Genomic DNA, 7,234 nt, shown 5'->3' on the forward strand with positions numbered 1-7,234 from the left:
TCATCTTGGCAATCTCCCCTTCAGCAAATCTAAGTCACTGCAAAATCATAACTGATTGTGTGAGAAACGTATCAGACAACTCAAAATGAAAATTCAAGACAATTTAAACAAACACAGCTAGCTATCTCTATCTGTTCATGAAGCAAAACAGAAACAAAAGTACAACCAGTTTCTTCAGTGAACACATTGCTGAGCTCTTGACTTGAACTTTTCCTTATATGAAGGAGATATTTATAAGAGGGGATTGAGAATGAATACAAGATCGGATGTCAGCGACTAATGTCTAAACGTTATTATTTGATTATTCCGGAGTTCTTTGTTTACAGCTCGACTGAATAATTAGTCTGAGCGTTTTGGGTCCTACGAGTATTTTATTGCAATCTAATACGACAGGCAATTAAATAGTCTCTTTCAAACGTGAAGTCTGCAATCTAATTTTCAATAACACGTTCCAAAAAGCTTCCCTGATAATTAGATGAAATGATTAATTATTGCAATTTGGTGAAGTGATAAATATCAATGATAATAGAAGAATCGTACTTTCCAATCAGCATTAGAAAACGTTTTTCATAGTGGCCAAAACTCACTGAAAAAAAACGTACGAATACAAGATCGGATGTGGGCGACTAATGTCCATAATCTTTAGTGGGAGGGCCCAATAGTCGTCGTTTTATCAATAGCCATTCATTTAGTGCACATCTAGTCTTTTAATGTAATAATAATTTCTCAAAGTGAAAGGTTTCTTGAATATTTTTACTTTGTAAGTGAAAGGTTTCTTGAGTATAAAGTATAATCTTATTTTTTTCTTATGTTTATTTTTATGCATTATCTTTAATTCATTTATAATTTTTCTTACAATAAATGTCTTTTATTTTAATATTTAACTTCATCACATAAATAATTAAATACTAAATGAAATCATAAAAAAAAAATATAGAAAAATAAAATAATAATCAATTCAATTTATATATTTATATTTAAGAAAGATCTATAAACAAGGAAAATGCACGAACACATTCTTAAAAAATACAGAGCTAAAATAAACAACAATTTTTTAAAATAACACTCATACATTCAATATTTTATATCTAAAATAAAGAAAATATAAATAATTATCTGTAAGTGGTAAAAATGAATTCTATTATATATCATAGTAGTATTTTAACATAATTAATTTATGTTAATCACTATTTTTTATTTTTAAAGAAAACCAACATTTGCTTAAAACAAATTTCTTTCATTATTTTTATATCCAAAACAAAACAAAAATTAATAGTATTTCGAAAGCATGAAAAGGAACATCATCACCAGTATATTACACATGCACAAATTATGTATATGTATATGTATATGTATATGTATATGTACATGTATATGTATATGTACATGTATGTATGTATGTATGTATGTGTGTATGTATGTATGTATGTGTGTGTCTATGTTTGTATGTATATGCATATGCATACAAATACAAATACACATGTGCATTTGCATACAAATACCCATACGCAAATGCATACAAATACACATACACATATGCATACGAATACACACATGCATAGGCCTACATATACATGTGTGTGTGTGTGGGTGGGTGGGTGGGGTATACTATTGACGATGTTTAAAATACATGCAAGTGCATTTTCAATAGAGAAGAAGTTGGAACAAAATAAAAAGATTTCTACTAAATTTTAAAATTTTATGCTTATAATAACCAACCGCTTGGAGAGAGTAAGTAAAGAAATTTATATTTACAAATATTAGTCATAATTATTGGTGCCTAAGCTATCACAAATTCAAGTCCCTATCAACTAGATGGGTTATCATCATCAAATATTTTGTGCAAGTTCTAGACTTCTCTAAAAATCTTTAAGTTTCTACTTTCTATGCGTCATCATCCTATACATATTTATGAGATTTGTGTACAATACTATTAAATTTATTAGCTTTTCAACAATTATATATTATAATATGAAAATGTTAAAGGACATTCCATAAAATTGTATAATTATATGACTATATAAATACAAAATGATAGATAAATATTATATTTAGGATTTCATATTTAAAAGTATATAAATATGTTATGCATTTCTAGATATAGAGAAAAAATAAAAAAAATTATTGTTTCATTACTTATACAATATTCATACATGTACCTAAAATGATGAGATTTTACATGCATAGATAAATACATCACTATAGATATATTATTTTCATTTTCAAGGTTTCATATATAGAATTGGATGTCAATAGGTCATCGACATGTTGATATTTACATATATATTTATAATTATAAATTCATTGTTTACATATTTGATTCCACCATAATCATTTTTTACAATGCTTTCCTCATGGTTTTTGCAATTTCTATCATACTAGATGATCATTGAATCATGTTTATTATGTTAAAGATGTTGGCATTGGTAGCCTAATATATATATCTGCATGCTTGTATGCATATATAGACAAACCATATGCATGCATACATTTAATGCTGGTCTCTATACAATATTATTGTAGTCATCAACTTTTAAATAAATGTTCATTCTAGTTATACGATAAGCACCAATATGACTCCAGTAAATTTAGTACTGTGATGTTTGATTGGTCTATAGATGGGTAGAAATTATGGCATGTAGGTAGTCACAAGATTAGGTGGCATATGTGTGCCCCATTTAATTTCCAAATAAGAGGAATAGATCATAGTCTTAGCATGTGTAAAGACTGTGAATCATAGTGTCCCTAGTTTCTATATTTTTCAAAAAAAAAGAAGACATATTAAGAACCATCTCAAACATGACAATCTAATAACATGTATAGATAACAACAAATCAATTTCTTGATTCACTAGAAAATTTTGTTGCATCTTTCTTGAGTATGGTTTCCTTTAAAAATATAGCTCCTCTTATTTTTTATGCCCATTGTGTAAAGACGTAAATTGAGCTAACTTCAAATAATAGCCAAAATACTCTTTATTCATAAATAAACTCAAAAATCGGTTGATAAGTCTATTTTATTCCATTTTTCCATTCATAGCTTCAATTGAACATTCCATTTAGATTGTAATAAACACAAAATTTTCTATAATAGATAATGATTCCTCATTCAATAAATCGATATAAGTAGTATTTCAATCATACAATACTTACGCATTTCAAGTTGTCGCAAGTTCAATAATGAAATAATACAAAGTAAAGGGTGAGATGCGTTCATTGATCTGCAACCCAAGCTATCTCCAATGCAATCTTTAGCATGAAGATGAGAACAAGATTCAGGCGCTTTTTTCGCCCAACCTTGAAGCTTACGCTTCCCCAGAATTCTTGGTCAATCAAGAATACCCGACCCTGCACGAATTGCTTAGCAAAAGAATTCGAAAGGCAAGATGGAATCTAGTGCGTGCCTAGATGATACAAGCATTTTCATTTTTCTAACTCTTTTAAGAAACAAGCATTCATTATCAATCTAGGATATGGTAGAGAGGATAAAATAAAAGAATTCCATTATTTCAATGGTTAATTCAATTTGATTACTCGGCCGAGTATAATGCCATGCATAGCAAAAATAGATAGTTGGAAAAGCAACTATACTCTCTATAATCCACATTCGGCACCCGTCCTGGAAGGTAACTTTCCACAAACACAAGCCTATCTAGCTTTGTTCACATACATTCATACAGAAGACAATCTTTCACCTTTTAATTCTAGCTTCCTATTTCTTGTAAGATAAAAATACTATGCTAAGAAGACAATCTTTCGTTTGAATAGAAATTGATAAAATAAATCTTTTATTACAACCAATCCTATCTGACAGGAAACAATCTTTTATGGATAATCAAATATACATCTAAAAGAAGACAATCTTTCCCTACTATCTTTCAAGCAATTTAAAGACAAGATTAAAATATTAAGAAGGTGTAACACATGTATGTATCTTACATATAAATTGAATAAAATGAGTACACATTCTTTTATTCAATTATCAAGACATAGTATAATAATTAACATGCATTCCATTTCTTATGGTTTAGAATTCTAAGTTTATCTCATCTAAACTCTCTCTATCTTTCCAAGTGTCGTGGTTTATTTACCACTTTTCTCAAAACATCATATTTAATTTAATACTAATATTTTACTTTTCATGATTTAAAACTTAACACACCGACTTCACTAATTTACCATATCAACAATCTAATATGATACAAGTTCATAAACGCCTATCTATAAGGCTTTTTGAAATGAGACACTCGATAACCATCTTTACTTTTCATGCAAAATTCCAAAGTGTAAGTCTTTCCTTGTGATATCAAAATAACTTCATTATTTAATAAGTCGTTATCCTATTATTTCATCTTCTTCATGGTTCAATCTCAAAGTTTCTCTCTCTATCCTCTTCCTTTATTTCTAGAGGATTGGGTGATCTATGAGAGTTTTACTAAGTTTATCAACAAACTTAAGAAAATATTTCACTATTGTATCTATATTTACATGAACGTAATTTTGAACAATTAACAATGATTCCTTTCACGATTCTATCTCTTCCATTAGAATATTGCATAAGTCTAAAACTACATCATCCTTTAGAGAATATCTAAAGCAACCTATGATACAATTCCTATCACTCTTTAGCATTTTCCATGCATCTTCATAGTTATTTAATCATATGTACCTCATAATACGTTTCTCTATAAGGCTATTCAAAAGAGAGTTCACACAATTTTGTTCTAATCATGGCTTGTCTCAATCAAACTTTATTCTAATAAATAATTATATATAACTTCATGACTCACTCACTATCCTTGCATAATGACCAAAGAATTAAGGTAGATCCTACCTCCTTATGCTCTTGTTACTGGCTTGAGGTGATGGATTTACTTCCCTCTTCACATTTGCCTTCTCTCTTTCAAGATGGTACACAACCTCTTTGACGCTCTCCATCTGTCAATTCTTCTATTAACTCTATCCTTCCTTTCTATCTTTTATTTCTAACTTTACTCTGAAATTCGACTCTAAATCTGAGATGATCATGATCAATCTTTTACGATTCGATTGAAAACAAATCTAAATCTCACTACTTTTCTCTTCTTCATTCCATTCTCTAATCCTTGGTTGCATCTCTCCTCCTTTTTCCTCTTCCATCTCCCTCCCCCTCTCTTCCAACTCAATGGTCTATATATAGTGTTGTTGTCTACCTTCCTTTCCTACTTTTGGGCTATCTCTCCTAGAGGTGGATTGATTCTAAGTGAGACCACTCATGATCTAATTGCAACATAACAATCCTAAATGGTTTTGAACACTTATGTGTTATCCATGCATTGTTATCCATTATCCATTTCATGACACCACACCACTAAGCTATTAAATTCATAATTATTGATTATCTGTGTGGCTTTTAACTCCAAGACTAAGTCCACTTTACTAAAAATGACTTCCCTAAAATATGCAAAGTTTAAATAACTAACTTATACATGCCGATCAAGGTGTTTACGTGGGATGATAACCCATGTCTTTTATTAATTCATGCCACCTCACATGTAATAGCCATCACGGTTTATGCTTGCAATGTGGTTGATGTGAAACCAAAGTTGACTATGACTGAAATAAACCCCTAAACTACACCTACTACCATATTCTATCTGCATGTGGAGTTTGTTTTAGTATTTGCGAGGAGGGGTTCTTTGCAACGTGGTGCAGTTGTATACAAAAAGGGTGGAGGGATGGTCGTTGGTAATACCGACGCCTCCCTTTAATTAAGGGGGGTGGTCGATATTACTATCGACCACCCTCATCCTTGTTTAATTCTCTTTAAAGTTAACCTGCCACCACCATTATTATTTATTTTATCATTTTATTTTCTTTTAAATTTTTAATTTATTTATATTTATATATATAATTAATGAATTTTCATTAATATATATTAAACATTAAACTTTGTTTAATAAATTCTTTAATAAACTCTTTCTTTAATTAAATATATATATCGGATTTTCATTACATAATTTAATTTCATAAATACATATACAATAATTACATACATATTTACAAGTACATGATCAAATTATTATTATAATTCATATATATATATATATATATATATATATATATAAATATATATATAATGTTTATATATTTTTAATCTCAAATGATTACGTATATGTATAAACAAAATTCTTCACGAAGTCAAATTTCACGATAATTGGATATTGATATATGTATATGATTGAATAAATCTCTCATATATATATATATATATATATATATATATATTATACTATTATTCAACTTACAAAAGTAAACTCATAAGTAGAATTTTCATACATTTATACATATCTAAAAAGAACATAAAACCTAGGGTCGATATTCATTTTTGAATCGTTTATACGTTTCATCTCTTATAACAATAAAGCATAATATTTCACCATTACTCATGCAACTTAAATTCAATTCAATCGCCACTCACATCATGCAATCAATGCACATGTATAATTATTTAAATCAATCTACTACTCATACTAAATTTATCATTTCAATTTGAACAAACACTCAAATAAGGTCATTTAAATCATTCATCTTTCAAGATGCAAATATAAATCCTAATGTGGTGTGTGATAGATTCCATCTATCCTAACAAAATACAACAGCTAAGACAACTCTACCTGAACCATGTTCTCGCCTTCATCATTGTTCACCTGTTCCTGCATTCACTTTGCACTCAATCGCTCATTAGTAATGACGATCCCAATTTACAATAAAAATTATTACTGATCATTCAATTGTATTTAAATCATATCAGTACATTCGATATCCTTTCATATTTCAAAAATAGTTCTATTTTCATTTCATTTCAATTTCATTTGAAAAATAAACATTATTTTCCTAATTAAATAATTATGGAAAAATAGGGTTCGTGACACATTGTAACCATGTGACTTTCAAAAAAAATTGACGAAGTAATTTGTATAGGCCTTGACATACTTGTCCTCTTAGTACATATTAGCCATAAAGAGGGAAAACTTTAAGAAACCCCCCCCCCCCCCCCCCCCCTCGGACAAGGTGTAAAAACCTGGCGAAAGGTGTATAATTGCCAAGAAAAATTTTAATTTTACTGGTGAAATTTTGTGGTTTACGGAGAAAAAATAATAATCTCCATTGGTGAATCATTCGTGATCACTCAAAGTTTGTGAAAAATTCTAGCGAATTGTAATGTTTTTAAAACCAAAAAAATATTTGCATGG

This window comes from Cryptomeria japonica, chromosome 7 (genome assembly GCF_030272615.1).
Source record: "Cryptomeria japonica chromosome 7, Sugi_1.0, whole genome shotgun sequence".
NCBI lineage: Eukaryota > Viridiplantae > Streptophyta > Pinopsida > Cupressales > Cupressaceae > Cryptomeria > Cryptomeria japonica.